The sequence below is a fragment of the Mustela putorius genome, unplaced genomic scaffold, assembly GCF_011764305.1.
Source record: "Mustela putorius furo isolate JIRA1106 unplaced genomic scaffold, ASM1176430v1.1 tig00003853_pilon_pilon_pilon, whole genome shotgun sequence".
Lineage (NCBI taxonomy): Eukaryota > Metazoa > Chordata > Mammalia > Carnivora > Mustelidae > Mustela > Mustela putorius.
This window is the reverse complement of record NW_025422005.1, coordinates 58,743,739-58,768,749: the sequence shown is the minus strand read 5'-3', so window position 1 is coordinate 58,768,749 and position 25,011 is coordinate 58,743,739. Positions and strand designations below refer to the sequence as shown.

The window sequence follows — 25,011 nt, the reverse complement described above, 5'->3', positions numbered from 1 at the left end:
GTTTTAATTTGCATGTCCCTGATGATGCATAATGTGGAACATCTTTTCATGTGCTTATTTAATCTCGATGGGCTTTTTTTTTTTTTTTGGCCAATTTATGCGTATCTTTTTTTTCATTTTATTTTATTTTATTTTATTTCTTTTCAGTGTTCCAGCATTCATTGTTTGTGCACCACACCCAGTGCTCCATGCAGTACGCAGCCTCCATAATACCCACCACCAGACACACCCAACCCCTCACCCGCCTCCCCTCCACAATCCTCAGTTTGTTATACTTGAAGTGGGTTTCTTATTGTAGAAAGAGTTGTGTTTTGTAATCTACTGTGGCAGTCTCTTTCAATTGCTGCATTTAGCCCTTATTTTAAAAAGTCGGCACTTCATAGGTAGTATGAGTATGATATATAATAACAAACCTAATTGCTTCTTCTTGACTCTTGTATCATTGCTGTCATTCATTTCATTTATGTACATGCATACATAAGCACCTATATGTATAATACACATGAGCTTAAATAATGTAATACATTGTTGATATTAAACTAATCATCTGTTAGATCAATTAAGAATAAGAAAATTAAAACTTTTTATCTTACTTTCACTTATTTCTTCTTTGGTAATCTTCTTTTCTCTATGTAGATCCAAGTTCAGAAAACTGTATTATTTTATTTACATGTATTTATTCTATAGACCTTATTTATTTATTTATTAAGATTATTTGACAGAGAGAGACTCAATGAGAGAGGGAACACAAGCAGGGGGAGTGGAAGAGGGAGAAGCAGGCTTTTCCCACTAAGCAGGGAGCCTGATGTGGCGCTTGATCCCAGAACCCTGGGATCATGACCTGAGCTGAAGGCAGACTCTTAATGACTAAGCCACCCAGGTGCCTCTAAAGAACTTATTTTAATATCTATTACAAGGCAGGTCTAATGGGAACAGATTCCTTCAATTTTTGTTTATCTGAGAAAGTCTCTATTTCTCCTTCTGTTTTGAAGGATAATTTTGTAAAGTACAGAATCCTAGGTATTGGGTTGTTTTGTTTTTGTTTTTCCTTTCTTAACACTTTAGTTATTTTATTTTGTTCTCTCCTTATTTGCATGCTTTTCTTAGGAGAAGTCAGACATAATCTTTGTCTTTGTTTCTCTGTGAGTAGGATTTTTTCCCCCTCTGGCTTCTTGCAGGATTTTTTTTTCTTTATGTTTAATTTTCTGTAATTCAAAAATGATATGACCAAATATAGTTTTTTATTGGTTTGGGTTCCTTTCTTTCTTTTTCTTTCTTTCCTCCTCCTCCTTCTTCTTCTTCTTCTTTTTTGTATTTATCATGTTTATTATTTTTCAAACTTCCTAGATCTGTGATTTGTGACATTAATTTGGGGAATTCTCAGTTATTATTGTTTCCAAAAATATCTTCATCCCTATCTTTCTTTCTTTTCCTTCTGATATTCCCATTATGCATATATTATACCTTTTGTAGTTGTTCTACATCTTTGGACAGTCTGTTGTATTTTTTTTTCTGTCTTTGTTCTCTTTATTTTCCAGAATTCTGTTGATATCTTCTACCTCAAAAATTCTTTCCTCTACTCTGTGTTTCTTAAGATTTCTATTTCTCTGCTTACATTGCCATCTCTTCTTCCATGCTGTCTACTTTATCCGCTAGAGCTCTTGGCATATTAAGCATAGTTGTTTTAACCCAATCAGATAATTCCACTCTCCTTGCAGTATCTGGTTCTGACACTTGATCTGTGTTTTCAAATTATTTTGTTGCCTTTTGGTATGGTTTTGTTTTATTTTATTTGTTTTTCTAGCATCCATGACTGAAAAAAGGAACTGCTATAAGTGTGCCTGGGTGGCTCAGTCAGCTAAGCATCTCCCTTTGGCTCAGGTCGTGATCCCAGGGTCCTGGGATCAAGCCCCAAGTAGGGCCCCTGGCTCAGTAGGGAGTCTGCTCCTCCCTCTACCTTTTTCCACTGCTTGTGCACTCTCTCTTTCTCTCAAAAATAAATAAGTAAATAAAACCTTAAAAAAAAAATAAAGGAGCTGCTGTAAAGAGGCAGTAATATGGTGGTGAGGTAAGTGAGGGCAGAGGGGAAGTGCTCTACAGTCTTATGAGTAGGTCTCAGTTTTTAGTGAGTCTATACTGCCGGACTGTGAACTTTACAAGTTTTTTAATTGCCCCTTTGTGGGCACAGGATGGCTAGAGTGGGCTACAATTCAGCCCTTCCCTTCCCCCAGGTAAATTAGGCTCTGATAATACCCCAGCAGGTTAGGCTTTGTTTAACTAGTTTCCCCTGAGGGCAGGCCTTCCTGAGAATGAGTGCTCTGAAGTATTTCAGAATAGTTCCTTTTTCCCTCCTTCTACTGGAAGCCCAAAGAGGTTTTTCTCAAATATTTACCATGGGAATCCGGGGGAACTCCTGGAGTTGAGTCTCATGATATTGTGGGTGCCCCCTACCCCATGGGTATGTTTCCCTCTCCCTCTGAAATTTTTAACTCTCAGAGCTGTCCCCTCTAGAACTCCAGCAATTCGTCAATCACAGTTTAGGTTTTCCTGCCTGCATCCTTGGTCCTCTGTGTGGTTTCTGCTCATGGGTCTGTGCTCCTGTGGGTTGGGATTGTTTGTACTCAATTGTCCATCTCACCAGTCTTGGGCAAAGCAGTTTTCCTTGTGTTCTCCCCCATTTTAGGATCCAAAATGAATCATTTCTCAGTCTGTTCATTTTTTCGGTCACTTTCAGGAGTGAATGGTGACTTCCAGCCTCTGTACATGCAGAACAGGTAACCAGAAGTCCTAGACTTTTGTTTTTAGGGCCAGCATTGGGTTTAGAGAAAATCTGTGCAGAAATTATTGAGAGTGCCCCTCTATCTCCTCTACTTCTCCTACGCTGGGGTTTTCTTTTGATATAATACATATTATGGGCTTGGGCAAATGCGTAATGTCATGTTTCTACCATTACAGTGTAATAGAGAATAGTCTCGTGGCCCTAAAGACGTCCTGTACTCCACCTGTGTATCTCTTCCTCCGAACCCTTGGCAACTCCTTATTTTTTTTTTCCTGTTTTCATAGTTTTGCCTTTTCGATAATCTCTTATAATTGAAATCACACCATATGTATTCTTTTCAGACTGACTTCTTTCACTTAGCAATATGTGTGTAATGTCCCTCATGTCTTTTCATGTCTTGATAGCTCACCCCTCTCAAGTGCTAAATCATACATAGATGTATTTCTATAATGATTGTTTTTCACTAACAAAGGGAGTTATCTGAGATGCCATGTAGTAGGAAGAATAGGACTTTGGAGCTTTCTAGCCGTGGGTTTTAAAAGTGGCTCAGCCATGTTTTAGTATGAGCTTGGGCAGTTTACTAAAGATCTCAGAATGCAGCTTGGTCATCTCTTAAATGAAAGCATTATTTACCTTGACATGGCCTTGATAAGAAAGTAACATGTACCCTTCGAACAATACTTGGTAAAGCTGGCAACAACAGAGGGATGGTTATGGTGGCCATAGAAATGGTAGCAACCAGCATACAAGAACGTTGTCTTTCCAGGCAACTTTGATAAATGTCAACTTTGATAAATATCACTTGTTTCCTAAATACAGATAGACTAGTACAATAATGATTAGCAATCAGACACGATGTAGTCAGTTGACCAAAAATACAATAAATGGAAAATAACAGGGTTTCATTCTAATACAAAGAAATGGGCAGCAAAATAAAGGGAGAATAAGATGGGAAAAGAATTTCTATTTAATACACTTAGTTGGAGAGGAATTTCTGAAATGGAAAATTGTTTCTTTTTTTAAGTTGTCAATGTAATTTTCAGTTTCAAGAAAGAAAAGTTGATGCACATGAATATTAGGCTTCTGGAATACTTTAAACTTACTTCATATTTATAAAGTACATGTATATAATACAGTTTTATAAACACCTTGAAGAATGTCTTAATTAAATCAAAGACTGTGGATTAAAGGAGAATCAAGAGTTACAGTTTCAGATTATATATAGGATCCACCATTGTTCTTCCTTATTCTTTCAGCCTTTAATTAGATTGTAATAAATTATAAGCCTGAAAACAGAAAAACTGAAGAAAGCAAATTGTTCTTAACATTAATCTTGATTATACTTGGTATTCGAAGTATCTAAGACAGAGTTTTGAATTCCAACACCTGGCATCAATGAATTTGTTGCGGGGGGCAGTTGTCAATGAGTCATTGAATTTCTACATCTGCCAAGATGATTTAAAACACTGAGATTAGAGAGAAGGAGCTAATTTACCAAAGATAAGACCATAAGATAAAACCTATGATGATTTAGAACAGGAGCTGGCAAACGTTCTGCAAATTGTCAAATATTAAGTATTTTAGGCTTCATGGGCCGTATGGTGTCTATTGTAAATACTCGAAATGATATTGTAATGTATAAGTAGCCACATGCAGATACAGATGGATATGGCATATTTCAATAAACTTTATTCATAAATATCACTGGATGTCTGGTTTTGACCATAGTTTGCTAAATTCTGGATTAGAAAGTGAGAAAAGGAGTGGACTTTACCTGAAAACATTTTATTCAGAATACAGACTGAAATGACAAATCAAACTACCTTTTTTTTTTAACAAAAAACTGACAGATTATGTAAAGAATGATACAGTTCATATTATGACACAATCCAAATAATGAATGATTATATGTTTGAGAAGATATAGTTTTTTGAAGAAGTATTTCTTGAGGATTTGGTAGAAATAATATACTATTATTGTTGAAAGAATGCTGTGGAAGAATTGAGGTTTTGGAATTGAGGTTGGACATACCTTGATTTTTTACTATTAATTATTGTTTATGGGTTATATGACCTTGGCTATGTTACCTAACTTTTTTGCACCTTAGTTTCCCTATTTGTAAAATATGAATAAATCCTACATCATAAAATTATTATATATAAGAAAAAGAGCTTGTTTAAAGCACTTAACATAATTCCTGAAATATACTGCATATATTCAAGGAATTTCCAGGTAATTATTTACTGGTTGGGGAATGAACTTCAACAAAGAAAGATGAAAAAAGTAAAAATAAGTGCATTATGTGAAATCATGAGGGCTATATGAGATAATGTGTAAAAACAATATAGTGCTTGGGACCTAGTAAGTAAGTGTCCAGTTAATATTAGCTGCTGCTGTTGTTGTTACTGTAAAATACAGTAATGTACAACCTACATAAGTGAGTTCAAGATGTGCAGGATTAGAAATGATAAATGCTGTAACAGAGATATAGAAGTTAAATCTGATTTGGGTAATAAGAACAAGATTCATTTGAGCTGTGGGGGTAGAATGAATTGTATTTCAATCAGAAGAGCTGAAAGATATTAAAGATAAAACAAAGGATGTGAGCAAGGAAGAAAAGGAGGGATTTGATAAGCATGTGTGGTGAGCAGTAACAATATGATACTGTTTATAGAATCTACACATTTCTTATTCAGACCTCAAAGCAACCCCATGTGCTGGACATTATTGTACATAATTTGTTGAAAAGCAATCTGGGTTCAAATGATTTAATGACTTTCCTAAGGTCACACAAATAATATGCTCATCCTAGAATTGAACTCGTATCATTTCTCCCTGTAGCCAGTCAGAGCTATTATCACTCTGCTGTACAAACTCTCTGAAAGCAAGTAGGGCTTCCTGCCAGCTTCCTCCCATTTATGTAGTCAGTTCTTATTCTTGATGCAGTAAACATTTTTGTATTTCACATTTCATTCATTAATCATAAATATTTATATCCTTAAATTTCATTTCCTTCTTCATTCAAAAAATACCTTTTTGGATACCTGTCATGTGCCAGGCACATTCTAGGGGCAGGCATACATCAGTAAAGAAAACAGATAAAGGGGTTTGTTACTTAGTTATGAGATTTTGTTTGTTGGTTTGTTTTTACTTTTTAAAAAATTATTTCTAAGATTGAGGGAAGAATTTATTATCGAAACACTGTTAATATTTCCCTCAGAGAAAAACACAAATTCATTTGTTACCTGATTATCATTCTATTCTCCTAAATAAGGGTATTAAAAAACTGATGTCTCCATGTCCTTAGAAAGCAAAATGAAGCTTTGCGCAGTGGCAGTATCGTAGCCAATGAGGTTTATCCGAGGCGCGATTATTGCTAATAGAAAGCAAAATGAGATCTCCATATGGTTGATATTAGCTATTTTTATATTTCCTTTTTAACACTAAAAATCACAACTCTTTTAAAGAACATAGTAATGATATATTTATTTTAATCAACATTTAGAAAAATCAATTGAAAGAATAAAGCTTTATTGGTAAAAGGTTTTCTTTCTGGAAAAAGTATCTGAGGCCTTGGGGCTACTGGGTGGCTCAGTCTGTTAAACATCTGCCTTGCCTTTGGCTCAGATCATGATCCAGGGCCCTGGGATCAGGCCCCACACTGAGCCCCATGTGGGCTCCACATTCAGTTTGCTTCTTCCTCTCCCTCTTCCCTCTCCAACATCCCTTGTGCACTCTCTCTCTTTCTCTGTCTCAAATAAATAAATAAAATCTTAAAAAAAAAAATACTGAAGGCCAGAAAGAAAATAAGTATTCTCATAAACAAGCAGTAGGGAGAAAGCCTGCATGATCTTTTCTCAATAGCTACAATAAAAATACAGGCTTCATTTATGATAAGACAGACACGAGTTTACATTTCAAAATTTGTTATTTCTGCATTTATTCTTCCCAGGTTCACAATGCTCTTTAAAATGTGAAACTTGTGCAAACTAGTTTTAAGGCCTAGAGATAAAGATTCAGCTTCCACGGAACAGCTGGATCTAATTAGAAACCAAAGTTCTGATTCTACTTGATCTGATTTCCCCATCTGTATGGAGTCATTACACCATAAATAGTGCAAGCTAAAACTTCCAGTTCAAACCAGAAAGGAACTGGCAATCACAGCTCCCGATATGCAGGGGTCACTGAAATTTCTGTTTAACATCACAGCATTTCCGTATGGGCTGACTTAATCATTTAGAACTTTTCCACCAATAAATGAATAGGAGAGAAATAAGTTTTCTTTTTCTGCCATACATCTATTCGTTTATTTTAATTTGGAGGTACTTAAAAATCTGAAGCGTCGGACTTAGTATTAAAATATTCCCTATCATCCTCATTGATTGCTGTATACTTTCATAGGCACTCATTTTTGTTTCCTGTTTCGTATATAAGGGCAAAATAGTCCCTGGGTTGTCCCTCTTGTTTCTCATTTATTAAGTATTTAATGGACTTACAGAATGAACGAATAATAAGAATATAAAAGAAAACGTCTTTTCCCAAACATATCACTTTAGAAATGTGGAGGTTGATGATCCATAAATGTGCCTGACTTCTCTTTACACACGGGGGACGTAAGACTAAGCCACAGATTTCCGAGTTCCCAACTAGCATTCATTTCAGTATTCAAACCGACTAGACTAGGAAACCCTTCCAGGGAAAAAACACAACATGTCTCCACATTTATAGTCTGGCTTCTTCTTCTTGTGTAATACAGGTTCGTCATGGGTTTTACAAATCAGAGTATAAAGAGACTCCAAAAACACATTGAAAAACAATCACCATCAACATTTCAAATTTTGTATTTCCATACATTTTGTGCATATAGTCTTGTGCCCTTCCCAGCCTAATATATTTTTTCCTGTTCCTAAGTAACTTATCGATCTTCATGAACATGCTTTTTAATAGCCAAATGGTATCTTACCTAGGTGTGCCACAATTTAAAACCAAGTTTTATTGTTTGGTAGGTTGTTTCTCATTTGATTATATAATAATAGTATGATGATAATCCCTGCACATTGCTCTTCTGTACATCTTTGTTTATGTCCTTAGGATGAATTATTTGAACTGGAATTCTTGGGTTAAAAAACAAGCATTTTAAGCCTTCTGATAGGCGTTGCCAGATTAGCCTTCTGAAAAGGCTGTTCCAATTTACAATTATAATCTCAGAATGTAAAAGTTTTATTTTTCTGTGCACACAACTAACAGTGTATATTATCATTTCCTAATAATTCAAGGTTCGGCAGGTAAAATATAGCATCCAATTTTAATTCGCATTGATTAAAAGTGAAATTGGACATTTTTCACATGCCTCTTAGATATTTCTACATATATAAAAATAACTACAGAGACTAATAAAATTAAGAAACCGTGGACAAGGAAAGGAATGATCAGTTTCAGCTAAGAGGATCAGAAAAAGCATTTAGTTTGAGTCTAGAAAGCATCATTGGAAAATCCTTTGAGGTGTGGAGCTAAATGGAAAAAAATAAATTGAGAAAGTGAAAGGAGAGTGTGGTGTCATCAAGGAAAAGCAGTGGTGAAAACTGAATATGACAGAGGTATATACTGAACAAACCATAGAAAGACAAGTAGGAGTTTTGGGTGTGGAGTCCTGGGAGTAATTGACAGGAAGGGTTGTGGCCAGAGCTCCATTAAAGGCTCATGGAAAAACAAACCAAAGGAAAGAGAAACAATCTAGCAATTTCTGTGATTGGCATGGCTCTTCAGAATTGGAAGGGACCTCTGGAGATGTTCTAGCTCAACTGCACAGCTTCCACATGAAGAAACTGAATGGTTACGTGTTTTTTCTGGGGTCTCATCTTGTTTAAAAGAGCTAGAAATAACACTCAGGCCTCCTAATTCCCAGTTTAATGCTCTCTGCACAATTTCTCAGGACTAAACCATCTTTGAGCAAAGAGAGCTGTAACGTTATGTTTGTCCCTTAAATGAATCACTTAACTTCTCAGAAACTCAGTTTCCTCATCTTTAAAGTGAGAAGGCAGGATCCATTTAGCATGAACATTATTTGCTCTTATCAAAATTATTGGTTTCACCTGCTTGACCCTCAAGTTCTTTGTTTTCTAGGCCATGCTAATCGTACTCTTTTTTCTTTGGTTCCTTGCATATACATTTTTAGATAGCTGAACTCCTTTCTTCTTCCCTGTGGTCAGGTAATTCAGAAACTCTTCTGGTTTTTGTTTTAAATTGAATTTTCTGAACAAAATTGTTTCTTGGCCAAGATGATTTATAAGGTATTTTAGCCCCCAAAGCATTATTTTAAGAAAGTTATAAACAACTGTGAATGGGGACACTGCCAGTTGACTACATATTTTTCTGGCTCAAGAAAAACTAGTAGGATATATTAAATATTATTTTTCATTGGAATTGAAAGAGTTCTCCACTGTTTTTCACTATATATATATATATATGTATATATATATATATATATATATATATATGTATATTCCTTCTTTCCTTCATGCATATGCTTTTATGGATAACAGCTGAAGCAGCTGTGACACAACAATTTGATTTTCATGGAAATTTATCAGTGACATGGCCACATGCATAGATTACTAAGTGTAGATACTGTCACAAGCCAGGTTGTTTGATGTTTGTAGGTATGACATGACTGCCATAGATCAGTGTACAGTTTTAATAAGACTGAGGTCATACATTCAATTCTTGTTCTTTGGTTCTCTTTCACCCCTGGCTGCAAGTAGTAATATTAGTCGTAAAGATGAATAAAGGAGAAAGTGTAGAAGACTCAATATAAATCTATCTCTACCACAGGGAAACTAACAAATGAATAAAAGCTCACACATGGGTCATTGAATGGCCATCGGAGCTTGTCAGGGGAAGGAGTAAAGAAAAAGGAACAGCTCATAAGTAGTTCATCTGTTAACACAGAAGCAAAGTACTTATGTGTGACCTCAAATGTTTATTGTGAACAAATGACTATTTCTTCACCAATTAGGATATAAATAAGATTGTGAGATAGCTGTACAGCTCTCCTTCCTTATCAGGGATGTGAGGAAGCCTTGAAAATTCCGTGCGTTTAGTGGAATTTTGGCTGGAATTTTTGAAAGTTGTTTGTAAGTCTAGGTTAATGGACACTTAGGTTAGAGAAGAACCCCCGCAAGTAGCATTTAGAAACCCTACACAATGAATCGAGATCCCAGCTGGCTCCCACAGACAGAAAATGGTGGCCAAAGAAACTGTTCTATGGCTTAGAATTGGGACTGCATAAAGCATTTGAATGACTGGCGATGGATCAAAAGTCCTGAGCACATTTGGTATAATACAGAAAATTCTGTTGGTTATACTTTTATTGGATAAGAAGCTTATTCCTCTGTATATATATTTTTAATTTTATTCTATTTTATTTTATTAAGATTTATTTATTTTACAGAATGAGAGAGAGAGACAGTGAGAGAGGGAACACAAGCAGGGGGAGTGGGAGAGGGAGAAGCAGGCTTTCTACGGAGCAGGGTACCTGATGTGGGGCCTGATTCCAGGACACTGGGATCATGACCTGAGCCGAAGGCAAATGCTTAATGACTGAGCCATCCAGACGCCCCATATCTTTAATTTTTTAAAAATTTTCCAAAGATTTTATTTATTTGAGAGAGAGACAGAGACAGAGAGAGACAGAGACAGAGAGCAAGCACTAGTGGTGAGGGGATGGGCAGAGGGGGAAGCAGATTCCCCTGTGAGCAGGGAACCTGATGTGGGACTCAATCCCAGGAGCCTGGGATCATGACCTGAGCCAAAGGCAGATGCTTAACTGACTGAGACGCCCAAGTGCCCCACTGCATATCTTTTTAAGTAAAGCTAATTTAACATGGCTAAATACCAACATATTCTAGACATTAAGATTATTTTGCTTAAAGTGAAATACCATGTCCATAACTAACTGGTTTCTTCACATATTCTCTCCTAGTCTGTATCTGTGATAAAAATGAGTGGAAATATTAATATATGGAAGGGCAGTATTTTAAGGTCAAAACATCAATTCTATAGTATAGTTCTGTTTTGGTCTCACTCACAACCTTTCAATATCTCTGTTGGAAGTTCCTGAAGACTTTTCTCAGTAATGCAGCTTCACAGTAGTTCAGCTTTTCTCTGAGATTCAGGAATTACCTTTGGTCAAGGACAAACAGACTCAGTTAAGCTTCACTTTGAAATAATATATGTATTTTTAAACATAAAGAGAGAAGCCATTTTTCAAATGCGTAGTACCCATTAATTATACTATCATCCCATGAACAGATTGCCTTGCTCTCTGGTACACGTTCTAACTTCGCAGAGCCAGGATGAAACAATGTGTTGGGTCTGACCTAAAATCAATCTTTCTCTTAATCATCATCGTTCTGTAGTTCTCAGGGGAAAAAAAATTAATTTCTTGATATTTCTGGCAGATCTTCCTAAGTAATGACGGTTAAGGTCAATTATATTATAGTTAAGTTTCTAGTATATGATCCTCTTCCAGAAGAGATACTAAACCAGTTCATGGCCACCTACCAGTTTAGATCTACTATCCCTTAGATCACAGAGAAGAAAATGAAATGCTGCTGAAAAGATTAATTTTTAACAACATTTGTATATATATATCTCTCTATATATGTATCTATACATATATCTATATATGTATCTATATATATAGCACTATATATCTATATAGATACATGTATATATGTATCTATATAGATTTATATATATACACACACACATATATTGGTATATATATAATTACATATGTGTAATTACATATGTGTATGTTAACACACATACACACAGGCACAAATACACTGTTGGAAATGGCAAGGAATCCATCCTCTGCAAAGACCAAAATATTCTGATGGTAAACTTTCACATTTGGGGGCAAAGTGCCAATACTATTTCCATGTCTGTAAGGTAGTGGGAGCAGTAGAGGAGCAGGATAACATTCTGAGAAGTAATTTTTCTTTCCTAAGAATGTTACAATCCAAAAATACCTGCCTAGAGTTCATGACCTATGCAGGGCAAGGCAGCCAACCAGTGATTAAATATGGAACTTCCCAATCATTACTCAACCTCTCACCAGCCCAATATGTGTCCGCTGATTAACCCTGATTGAAATTTAATACCCATGTTTCCTATTCTACCTAACCTGTCAAAGAACTGCAGACAACGTGGAGATAAATGTTAGTCTCTTATTTCCAGTATATCCTTCAAATGTCCAGAAACTTCAGGCTTAGTCATTTCCTCTGAAAGAAATTAAATTTTACTGCGGGCTTCAAAAATGGTTCTACTGAATATTTAAAAAGCATAAAAAGTCCTAAGGTAATGATTTATTTCACTCATTTATTACTTCATTATAAAAATAATTATTGAGAGACTATTATTGTTTGCTGTGGTGGGAATGAGATAAACTACCCAAGTTAGGAATACGTTTTATTCTTAAAAATGTGTCATGTAAACAAAACTTAATATATGATAAATAGCACTATTACTGAGTGCTCATATTTTTTCTGCATACATGGATTAAACTGTTTGAGGTTACACTGCTGTCCTGAATATTTAGTATATTGAGTGTTATCCTCAAAATATATCACAAAGATTTATTTACATAATGTTCAACAAATATGCATTCAGTGCATACTATGTGCAAGCACTCTAAAAGTGCTTGCATTTTTCAAAAGTCAGAAAAATGTGTGGTTGCTCTAAAAATAACTCCCAACTGGAACATAATCTAAGTTTTCTGCTAGAATTGAAAAAAAGCAAAACTGAAAAGGCATGATGCAAACCTGACTTATTACATGGGTTGGTTCCTAATTTGGGTTTGAGGGAAGAGGTACATAAGAGAATGTCTTAGTATAGCCTGTCAAGGTAGCAAAATTGCGTAAGATGTAGAGTTGTATAAATGTATAAATGGTATCAGAGCAGCCGGTGAGAAAAACCAGTAGGAAAATGACTAAAGAGGGAAGTCCTGTGAGGGGGACAGAATAGTTCTTTGTAGCAGACTTCAGAAGCCTTCATTAACAATATAGGAACAGGCACTAGTCTGTGGGAGTTACCAGAATAAGCCCCTGGATAAAGATAACGGTGGTCCTGGAAGCAACACAGGAAGATGTAGAAGGTCCTGTTCATGTTAACGATAAGCTTGTTACCTTTCATAAATGTTGTACCAGGCTTGAGGGTGAGCACTTTAATACCTCTCCTGCTTAATCCTCCCCAACAGACACCATTTCCATTAAAAGATGTAGAAATCAAGGCATGTGCTTTAAGTCCCTTCCCAAGATCTCATACCTATTGTATTAATTTAACAGCTATGTATCGAGTTCTTGTCACATGGCAGACACGGTCTTGGAGTCTTGGGATACATGAGTAAATAAAACAGAACCTGACTTCAGGGAGCTTTCACTTCAGCAAAAGGAGACAGGTGATAAACAACTGGCATTTAAAAACAAAATAACCAAGTGTAAAGTATATCATAGAATGCAAGGGCATAATGGGAAAAAAAAAATTAGAGAAGGTAAAGAGAGATTGGGTGGGGACTGGGAATTGTAATTTTAATAAAGTTCTAAGTGTAGTCCTCTTTGAGGAGGTGACATTTAAGCTAGGACTTGAAGGAAGGGAGGAAATTGGCCAGGCTGCTATCTCAGGAGCATTCCAGCCCCAGGAAAGAGCTCCTGCTGAGGCCTAAAGGCAAGAACAATGCAGCCAGGGAGGAATGAAATCAGAGAAAGCTTACAAAAGGCCGTCAGAATCCGAAGGGTCCCAGTGGCAGGCCATAAGGGCCAGTGTCAATGTCACAGTTTTCATTTTTGCTCCTAGTGAAAAGTGGAGCTCCCTTGGGCTGCTAGGATCTCTGTCATTTTTCTGCCCTAAACTGGGCAAGAAAGAATTCTCCATTATTTTGTGTTCGCTTCCCTGTGATAGTTTGAGGGTTTTCCACAGCAAACATAACATATTTTCTGTCAGTAATAAAAACTGCTATCCATTGTTTATTGCTCATTTAAACTTGATTCAGTTTTTGGAAAATCCATGAGGAAAGCTAATTAATGATTTCTATTGACTGTTTACAATTCCAAATCATATCAAATACCAGTCCTGAAGGCATTCTATTTACCACTAAATGAGTCTGGATTGTTTCTGAGGTCCTATTGGATTTAGGAAAATTATAATATTCCTGAGCCAGAATTTGAAGAAGCTTGGAGTTTATAAATTGTAGCAACCACCCACATGCATAAGCATTGTGTTTGGATCCTGACTGGAGTAGCAGCAGTTTTGAGAATAAGAATAGCCTCCTCTCTCTTTCTAAAATACTGACTCTGTCTTTTATCTATCCTGCTTCCTAAGTGTGGCTCGTCAAAACTTACAGAGGATGGGGCGCCTGGGTGGCTCAGTGGGTTAAAGCCTCTGCCTTCAGCTCAGGTCATGATCCCAGGGTCCTGGGATCGAGCGCCGCATTGGGCTGTCTGCTCCGCGGAGAGCCTGCTTCCTCCTCTCTCTCTGCCTGCCTCTCTGCCTACTTGTGATCTCTGTAAGTAAGTGAAATTTAAAATAAAATAAAATAAAATAAAAACTTACAGAGGCAGCATAATAGGCTGATATATTCCTTTCGAGTTAAGTTTAGCCCGGTACAGTTGAAAAGTCAATAAAATAGGTATCCAGTGCCACCTTTGCTGCTTGACTTTGCAGTGTATCCCCAGTTTTAACCACCAGATCCCAATGGTCCATCTGTTTTCTAGCCTGGGGTATTCCTCCAGTTACTATATCATCGATAGCACTGTCATCACTCAGAAGTCATGTTGCCTGACACATAAAGTCTCTTCTGCCTAAAGGGTAGCATTAATGTACTGTGGCAATGATATCCAATACACTTGTTGACAAGCCTAATCTCATGGGAAGAATGGAGGAGACCCGAGGTCAAGTCAAGGGGAGGGCAAGGACAAATATTTGTCAGTGTGTGCTTTCATATGCCCTTAGATCACACTAAAGACCAGGCTGCCTGCTTCATCAAGCTGGCCTGTTTGCCTGAAACAGAGCAGCAAGGGTCTCTATTTGAATAGACTGGCCACACCAAAGTCATGTGGGTGGTTGCTACAATTTGTAAACTCCAAGCTTCTTCAAATTCTGGCTCAGGAATATTATAATTTTCCTAAATCCAATAGGATCTCAGAAACAATCCAGACTCATTTAGTGGTAACTAGAATGCCTTCAGGACTGGTATTTGATATGATTTGGAATTGTAAACAGTCAATAGAAATCATTAATTAGCTTTTATCTGGTCTCTTTTACTTCCTTTCTTTCTTTCTAACTTGTCTTATTTACTCCTGAGTATATTTAGTCCTGCTTAAAAGTCCCAGTGGAAAAAAATAATAATAATAAAATAAAATAAATAAAATAAAATAAGTCCCAGTGATACTTATAAGCGTAGTCCTAGACAGAACAGTGGTGATCTATCTGCCTGGGGCTTTTGTAGCTACAGACTCCCAGAAAAAGAAATACCGAAAGAGAAGAAGGGGACACACAGTTAACTTTTATAGGACAGATATTTTATAAATTGCCTACTGTAAGCTATAACAAACATTTATAGATTTCCCACTGCATACTAAATAATGAAGCAAAACAATTTACTTTATTAGTTCTAGTGAATAAATGAATGAACAAATTAAACAACAAAAAACCCATGCTGCCCTAATTGATGTGTGAACTTGTTACTATTTTTTAAAAATACTGCATTTATACACAGCTGATCTCTTTCCTTCTTATTCTTTCTTTCTCCCTTGTTTTTTTTCCTCCCTCCCTCCCTCTCTTTCTTCCTTTCTCTCCTCTCTCTCTCTCTTTCTTCACATTCACCAAATTACACTTTACCCTTCTTCTCTGTCTTTAAAAAAAAAAATCAGCTTTATAATTTATCTTTATTCCATGATTTAAAGAGTTCATCATTGGTTCGAATGCTTATGTCCAACCCTGTTGCCACTCATTATTAGCAGCACCTGCACCAAGAACAGTTGGGTTTGCCAGTAGCAAGAGGCACAGCCCTGCCAGCCTACCCCGGTTAAGTGTCTGAGTGGAAGTGCTTTGCTCCCCTGACCTGCAGGCATGTTGGTTATTCTGATCCTGTCTCTCACTTGTATAGAGGCTAGAAACTCTGCCAAATTATGTGATGATGACAAATGGGAGCTTGGACAAAGCTATCAGGTAAATGCATTAACTCACCGTACTTCCTAAGGCCCCAAGCATATGGATCATTCTAAGGAAGAGCTTAGGGAACATAAATTAGTGAACCTCGCAGAGAAGTCCAAATGAGTGAAGCCAGTGCTTCCTGTTCCAGCGAAATGTCATTCTTGTCACTTTTCAAGTAACCCCAGAATATCTGAACTATTCTTATCCCTACATTTCTACTCAGGCAGAGGCCCTGCGCTGCTGAAACAGAAGCCTTTCAGCATCGAAGTACGTTGCCAGGTCTATGCTGGGTAGCATAGATCACACTTGCCTGATGATGCATGACTGGTTTTGCTTACTGATGTCATTCCCCCTCTGCTCATGGTACTTCCATTCCAAGTTCAAATGTGAGAAGGGATTCCACCCCCACCCCCCAAACAATCATTCATCCTGTGACAGTCCTGAGATTTAAGAAGTGAAATGAAGGTGCTTCTCCCAAAAGTTCTGTCTTCACATTGGCCTTATTCGGTTGCAAATAGAAGTCCTAGGACAGGAAGACTAATTTAAAACAAGGCACGGAAGACCCATCATGCTTTCACATGCACTTTTGTTGTTAGTAGGGGGAAGGGGGTTGTAAGCAAAATGTGTTTCTACACTAATGGCCCTGCTTTATAAGAACTTCATTCTTTTGTAAGGTAGTTCATAAAGTTGTAGCTTCTCAACCTTTCATGGGTATTCAGCAACTGTCTCATTTTTCATGAGATACATATGTATATCAACGGTAACACACTGTCAGTGAACAGTGGTTTTCAATCAAATAGGCTGTCAGTAAAGCTGATTCACTAACAAGAAAGCTGTCAAGCTGTGACAGCTGCTGTCTTTGCTACCCAAACAATCTGTTCTGTGCTAATGGTGACTTGTGCACTCTCATTTATTATACAGTCGTAATGAGCAGTGTCCTCAGAAACACAGTCTGAATTAGTGGATTTACATACTTTGTTGTGTGGGTTCTGCAAAATCAACACCAGAAGAATTAGCAGCTGGTTTTCCACAAAGACTTTGGAGGAGTTTTTTGTTTCAGAAGTTTTGGTTAATTGTCCTGATGGTGAGGAGTCATCCACTATGCATCCCATAAGTACCTATTGAGTTTTTACTGTGTCTGGCACTCTTAAGTGTTAGAAATGTACAAAGAAATAAGAATAATGTCTGTTATCACCCATTCTTTTCAGTCTATTGATAAGGCAGATATCGGGACACTCCAAGTTAGAGTAGTTAGACGTTGTGTTCTAGTAAGAGGTTCTCAATTTTTAGTAAATAGTAAATGGCTTCTTAATTTTTCAATCTAAGGTTGAATATGTAAGCTGTTATATATTCAGCTCTTGAAATAATTTTCTCTAGTTAATACTGAATTATTAATGAAGAACTTGATTTTTCAAGTGATTGTCTTCTTGGGAGTGATTTGGATTGGTGGGAATATATAATTCTGAAGATTTAGATTTACCAACTGCTTATTATGTTCTATCACTTTTGTTAAGACCTTACTAGCATTAATAGGAGCCAAGATATTTCATTCATGTTGTTTGCCTGGCTTGAATCACTAGGGGAGGCTAGAGAAGAATATGAAGGGGAATAATTCACTTTGACACTCTGAGACATTTTCTCCTCTGCATTGTACCTTTCGAAGCCAAGAGCATCACTGCAGTTTCAAAGAGGCTCAATGTTCCAGGCAGATTAGTGGTCTGACTCCATGAGTGTCTACAGAGCCAAATTTTGCATACCTCACAGCTTTCTCTACAGCCAAGGTTTCTGCTTTCATTGTGATAGCAGTGTGGCCACAAATCATCCATGAGAGAATCCCAAGTTGAATGCATTTAACATATAATCTCTTCCTGCACCAGGTAACCCGTACTGTATAAACTGTTGACTGGACAGCAGTTAGTTCACATTACAAATATGACTTGCTCTTAGAGAGTGATAATAGAAGCTACATAGTAGGTCCATAATTGTGGTAAGGAAAATATGACTTGTGAGGGCAGGTAATACATAAAGCTGGAATTGACCATTCCAGAAAAGAAGCCAAGCAGTTCTGCCTTGATCCATGTATGTCTGTTTGCAAAAAGACTTAGCAATCATCCTCAGGACTGCGATGAGGAAGTGTGTGCTAAGACAAGTGACCTGATTACTTTCCTTGGATAGTGTTAATTTGTTTCATGTTCTCCCATCCCCTTCCTCCATCCCTCTGCCAATATATCATGAAGACACTAGGGATGAAATGCACATCTCCATTCATGCTGCCTCTGGTACTCAGGTGCATTAGTGACACGTGCTTATTGGGCTCACACCATATTGGTTGGCAGGTTACAAATGCCTGGAGCCCAAACACAAGTGAGTAATGGTTGGTGACTCGGATTCTTCCCCTTCACCAACAGTGCAGTATTTGCTCTGAGTAAGGTTTTATTTTTTTTAATTTTTTAAGGTTTTAAAATAATAGTGTCCAAGGACTATGCCTCACCTTTCAACTTCCTACACACACGCACACACACACACCTATTCTTCTATCATACCATAGACCACGTTATACACTAACCCACATACTATGTGAAACGGGGTCTGCGAAAATATTGACAAAATGTTTTCAGCAAGAGAAGCAAGAAAAGAAATAGGAGTACGAACCTTTGTGGTGAAAAGGGCTTTGTTGAGCCTGTCCTTTGTAGCTACGTGTTGAAGAATTGTGAAACTGCTCAGAAATTGCAACTCTTTCTTTCTGCTGATGAAAATCGTAAAGCATAAACTCACCTAGCTGACAAAGCCTGTGATTGGGCATGGAGAACTGCCCTATGCCCCGTTCTGCTCCCTCCCCCCACTGCACATACATTCATCTTTAAATATGTATTAGCATTCCACACAAAGATGGTCTGTTTTTCTGTTTACTCACACAGTACTCTGAGCACAGGCACGTGTGCAAAGGAAATGAACGTGTGTTCTCTTCGACACACTGCTACCTGGACACAAGAGGCTTCAGCTTTCATGTGTGGGTATGAATTTGGGATATAGCTTATTTTTAACTCATAGTATATTTTACTCCTTCTACCTGTAACAGGTGAAATGAGGATGAGTACAGCTCTTAAAAGCTAGAAGTCATTTTTCCCCTCTGTGTTTAGGCACCATGGTATTATCCAGTGAAAGATTCTGAGTATGGGGAGCCCAGGGATTCATAAAGGTTCCAGAAAACTAATAGCTAGCATTATGGCCACATGCAGAAACATCATGGGAAATGCCCCCTTACATTAGTAATGGCTCCTTCTGAGAACATGAAGGTTAAGTGCAAAGGTTTGGCATCCGTCAGACGGTAGCCATTAAGGCTGTGATCTCAGACACCTTACCTCTCTGTCTGAGGTATGAAATGGAAGTCATGATAGTAGTTATAGACTTGTGAAAGTTAAATGAGTTGGCACATGAGAAGTGCTTAGAATAGTTCCTGTATGGAATAAGTGCTCAATCTATGCTAGTTCTGGTCATGTACCTTGTCTTTCATTGAGGTAGGATATAATTGACTAATTTTTAATTTTCTGTACTCATATGTGCTGGCTCGTCTGGTTAATTGTGAGAAAATGAAGAATGACTCTGTTCTTATCTCTGTGTAGCTTACATCCCACTCAGAGAATCAAACATCAAACAGAAATTCTTATTTTGGAGTTCCTTTCTGGAGCTAGACACTTGCTAAATGCTTTATTTTCATAATCTAATTTTCACAGCAGCTCTGCAGTGAAGGTGTTATTCCCATTTTACCAGTGAGTAAACAGGATTATGGGGGTTAGGGAACTTGCTGAAAGACTCATAAAGAATTTAAATCCATTCCAAACCTGCACTGTGCTGCCATGCTAACAGGTCCCAAGTGATCCTCAAGAAGAGAACACACGGGAGGGAGGGATGACGTGTTTCTGGAAGGATTTAACTGGGCTTCAAAGAAGAAGTGGTATCTTAATTGAGATGAAAAGAATATTCTCTCATGATGAAATTAATTGAGCACAGATAGCCATGTCCAAACTGCTTGTAGAATGATCTATGTTTATCTATATAATGAAAATGTCTGTGTCTGACAGATCTGGATTTGAATCTAATTTGTCAGCTAAGGGAACTTAGGAAGGTTACTTAACCTCTCTAACTGCAGCTTTTTCATCTCTAAGATAAAAATAAAAAAGGACCAGACAATGTGTTTCTTAAGTAAGATAAAGCATTTGAGGAACTTTGTTGTTTCTGACACACAGTTTAACCTTAGCGTAGATTAATTATCATTGTTAGTATTTGTCTGGGGTCTGTATGGGTAAGGAAAGATTGGATTTATGAGGCTTGGAGACAGTGACTTCTGTGTCTCTAATAATCTTATTATGCAGACGATTCTTTCCCCGCCCCTTCTCCTTCATCCCCTTCATCGTCTTCCTCTTCCTTCTCTTCTTCCTTTTCTCCTTCTCTTATTCTCTTTCTCCTAGAGAAATACATACATGTTAAATATGGATTAGCTATATTGACACCAATGGGGCTACTTCCTTATTCTACCTTTATTATGATTATAATTACATAGCATATGTAAAGTTTCATATAGATGGCTTATGTAATTTCTATGAACAGTGAACATTTAGATTTTTCTTCTATTGTTACTAGCATGCAATCTATAGAAATCAGAATGCATAAAACCAATTACATACCTAAGGACTGTCCTCACCCTGAAGTCCATCTCAGTTAAACTAAGCACTCCTTTAATTTTATATTGAGATATTTTACTTTTGGATGATCAAGTATGGTTCAACATGTATTAAACAATAGTATGGGAAAAGCCTAACTCTGATGTGAGCAGAATTTGTTCTATTAAACCTGTAAATGCCCTAAAATTCTGTGACCTATAAGTTAGTTAATGAATATTTATTTCTAAAAAAACTTGGAGCTTGATACTATGTAATAATGTGCTGGCATACTTGTTGGTTTAGACATGCTTAAGAAGGGGAGGGCATATCAAAGCAGTTCACATTAATGGTATGTGTTGAGATTCATACACTCTATTACTAGCACACATGACTTTGGAAAATGTTGTAAAAACTTTTTTTTTCACCCTCTGTCATAAAAAGGGTCACCTAGAACAAATCTCTGTTATTCTCCTCATATCATGTGATAAATGTCTCCTTATTTACACTACTCCTATTCCCCCACATAAATGCTTGTAAGGGCCTGTATTCATGTTTACTCTACATCTTTTCTTGACCTCAAAGAACTGGGCTACTATAGAACCTTAAGTATATGATAAAAGATCACTAAATAGCTCTAAGCATATAAATACTACCCAGCTTATCGCTGAATGGAACATATATTTTATGTTTACTGCCACGGTCTCCATAATGACCATTTAAGAAAATAACAATTTTTATATTTTTTTAAAAATGACAATATGGTAGAAACTCAAAATAGTATGGGCATTCTATAAAATCAGATACAAATATATTGTGAATGTCTGGAAAGTATTTTTTGATGCTGTCTCTTAGAAAACATTAAAATCTGGTAGAATCTTATGGAATCTTCTCTCACAATAGAGAAGCTTGCCTTTTGATGACAATGATTCAGTGCTATTTCCTGTCAATCCATCATTCCAGGATAAGCCTAGCCTTAACAGTAATTCTAATCTCCCGTAGTTTCACTCCTCACATGGAAGTCTATTTACCATTGCCTTTCAAGAAAAATATTTCCACCATTTTGATAATAAAATTAAAAACTAAAAGATATAAAAAGGAAATGGTTTAGAAAGTCTAGAAAGGCAAAAAATATACACTGACCTTCCAGATTGTAAATTTCCCTGAAACCAATTAGAAATAGAAATTACTTTCTTAATGTCTCTTGAATTTTTTATTTTTTCTATAACTTAGTTTCTCTTTTGACAAAACTAAAAATAATCATTTTCAGAACTTACTGTAATACATTTTAAACAAGGTATTTAGTTGTTTCCAGGTCTACCATAACACTACCACTCTAAGAATTTCTTATTTTTTTTTAAAGATTTTATTTATTTATTTGACAGACAGAGATCACAAGTAGGTAGAGAGGCAGGCAGAGAGAGAGACAAAGGAAAGCAGGCTCCCCGCTGAGCAGAGAGCCCGATGCGGGGCTCGATCCCAGGACCCTGAGACCATGACTTGAGCTGAAGACAGAGGCTCAACCCACTGAGCCACCCAGGTACCCCTACTCTAAGAATTTCTATTCAGAAAATATTTAAAAGGTATGGATAATTTACCTATATTTGTATAATACAAATCATTATATGCACATGAGAAAGATTAGGATACTTTTAAGATACCAGTTACTTTATCTTTATTTTATTTTATTTTCTTGAAAGAGACAGAGAGAACAAAAGCAGGGGCAAGGGCATAGGGAGAGGGACAAGCAGACCACACTGAGCTGGGAGCCTGATATGGGGCTCAATCGCAGGACCCTGATATCAAGTCAGATGTTTAACTGACTGAGCCACCCAGGCACCACATCAGTTACTTCTTTCTTTGATTTAGTTTGTCTTCAAGTGTTTGTTTGCTTTTTCTTTTTATAAAACATCCTCCATTTTTATACAGTTTTATTTTTCTCAGGGCAAGAACATGAAATATTTGTTGGTAATCAACATACTATTTGAGTAGCACAACTTGGACAATATGAAGGATTCTTAAAGTGCATTGTAACAAAGTAGGAAACACCAGTTTTTTTAAATCTCTTTTTCGATTCCGCAGTTTCATGCCTTCCCATGACATTAAGTTGCACCTTTGCTCAGGTGACCCAAACATTAATACCCAGGCCAGCCTTCTCTGGGCCCTAGACCTTTTTAGCCATCTCTTCGTCTGATATTGATGCTTAGGTTTCAAGAGCTTCCCAAACTTAAACTTAGGATTGAAAAATTGAATTTAGGATTCCTATCCTTCTATCATCAACTCATTTGCAACATTTTCTGCTGTCATGATCATCTACCCACCTGTGCTAGCCAAAGACCCAGGAGTAATTTTTAACATCCCCATCTTCTGCTCTCCTCATATCCAGTCTAAAACTAAAACCATCCATTTTGGTTCTCCAATAATTTTCTTAAATCCTTTCTCATTTTGCATCCCTACAATTAGAAATCTACTTCTGTACCTTGACCTTGATTACTATACTATGTTTCTCACAGTTCTCTCCCATCCTCTCTGTCTCTCCTCCAATATTAGATTCACCCCACAGCCAAATGATAATTTGTTTTATTTGCTTTGAAGGGAGAGGTGCTTGTTTTGTTCTGAGCTAGTAATAACTGAGCATATCTCCCCTTTGTGAAACCCTGACTGAGAGCAGTTGAAACCAGATACCCTTTTCTCTTGTATATCACTGTCTTTAGGCTTTTAGTATGCCCCGTTCCCCCTTAAGATTATTTGGACTGGTTTAATTAGTCTGGATTCCTTTGCCTGCCCCCCGCCCCCACCATGTCCATTCATCTGTTGCTCCTGCATTATGATTCAAACAAGTATTTTGTATCCTTCCATTTTTCCTTAACTTCCTGATCAAAACTGATCCCTTAATTCTGCCCAGGCCTTTTGTGAAAACTGCCCTTTTAAAAGCCAGCAATGTTATTGAATTATTTCTCTACCTCCATCCAAGAAGATAGAATATTCTCTTTATAATAAGGGTTTTGGTTCCCTTTTATATATCAATAAAATCTAAGACTCTTCTTTGAATAAAATCATAATTTAGAACTCGGCAATCAAAAGCCATTTGCTAAGCCTGTGTAATTAAAAAGTCCAGGCTCAACTTGAGACAAGAGTAGGAAATGACTCTTAAGGACCTGTGGACAAGACTTGTGTTTCCAAGGTTAGCCCCTTCATAGTCTCCTCTTTCAGTCCTGCCCTAAATTCAAAACATGAAAGAGAAACAAAATTTGTGGCAGCTGAACTAGCACTTTCTACCTATTTGGGAATTCAGGTTTTTATGCAGTTAAAAGGATGTGGCCTTTCACCTTGTATACCTGGCTGAAAATCACAATAGAAGTATGGAAGATCCTACCTCATCTAAGTAACCAGGTTACTTGTGCCAGTAGAGCTCAGAGTAAGCCTACACACTGTAGCCAGCTTGTCTGGTGCTTTCCAAGGCCCCTTAGTGCTGTCTGTGTTAGCCATAGTTGCCCTGGTGTTTTGCTCTAGCATTTCAGTAAGCCACCCAGAGGGCCCACCTGTCCTTTGCTTTAATTCAGTCATGCTCCGCCTGCTTACTCAGGTCATTCCTGTAAAAATTGACTCCATTCTGCTTACCTGTACTGCAAAATCATTCTGTCAGGACATAGATCCAGGACAAAGACCCACAAGTAGTATGAACATCCCATATGCCCCACACCTAAAACCTAAGTCTGCATTTTTGGTCAGAGCAGTTTAAAGACAACCACACATCTATTAAAAATTATCCACAGATTACCTATAATTCCAAGTCCAAAATAGCCTGGCACCTCCAAAAACTTCTTTTTCTCAATGCTTATTTCGTTCTTTAAATCCATCTCCTTGTCTATTTCTCAAGGTTTCTGGCCCAATGCACAAGCTTATAACACTCCAAGAAGTGAACTTATCTTCCAGTTATAGACACAACTGCAAAATCATAGTTCTCTCCACATGGGCTGCCTGCTTTTGGAAAGTTCGTCCATGGAGCTACTAAGTGGAATACTTATGTCCTGCTAAGAGACATACCCCAGGGTAAAGAGAAAGGAGCATCCATCTGTAATAATCATTGCTCTTCCACACATGCAGATTTCAGTTGTTCTTTCTTCTTCTTCTCCTTCTCCTCCTCCTCCTCCTCCTCCTTCTTCTTCTTCTTTTAAGATTTTATTTATTCATTTGTCAGAGAGAGAGAGAGTGCACAAGCAGGGGAAGCAGCATGCAGAGGGAGAAGCAGGCTTCCTTCTCAACAGGGAGACCGACAGGACCTGAGCTGAAGGCAGATGCTTAAATGACTGAGCCACCCAGGTGTCCCTGTTCTTTCTTCTTTGAGTAGTAGTGAGC

The 25,011-nt window shown here is 37.3% G+C and overlaps 1 protein-coding gene and 1 pseudogene across 1 annotated transcript in view; both read left to right on the top strand.

Annotated features, from left to right (window-relative positions):
* The window catches only part of NEGR1 (neuronal growth regulator 1), an 844,643-nt gene that overhangs the window by 602,421 nt on the left and 217,211 nt on the right, over nt 1–25,011 (top strand). The gene's annotated exons all lie outside the window — the stretch shown is intronic.
* LOC123387476 lies at nt 6,099–6,227 on the top strand (annotated as a pseudogene).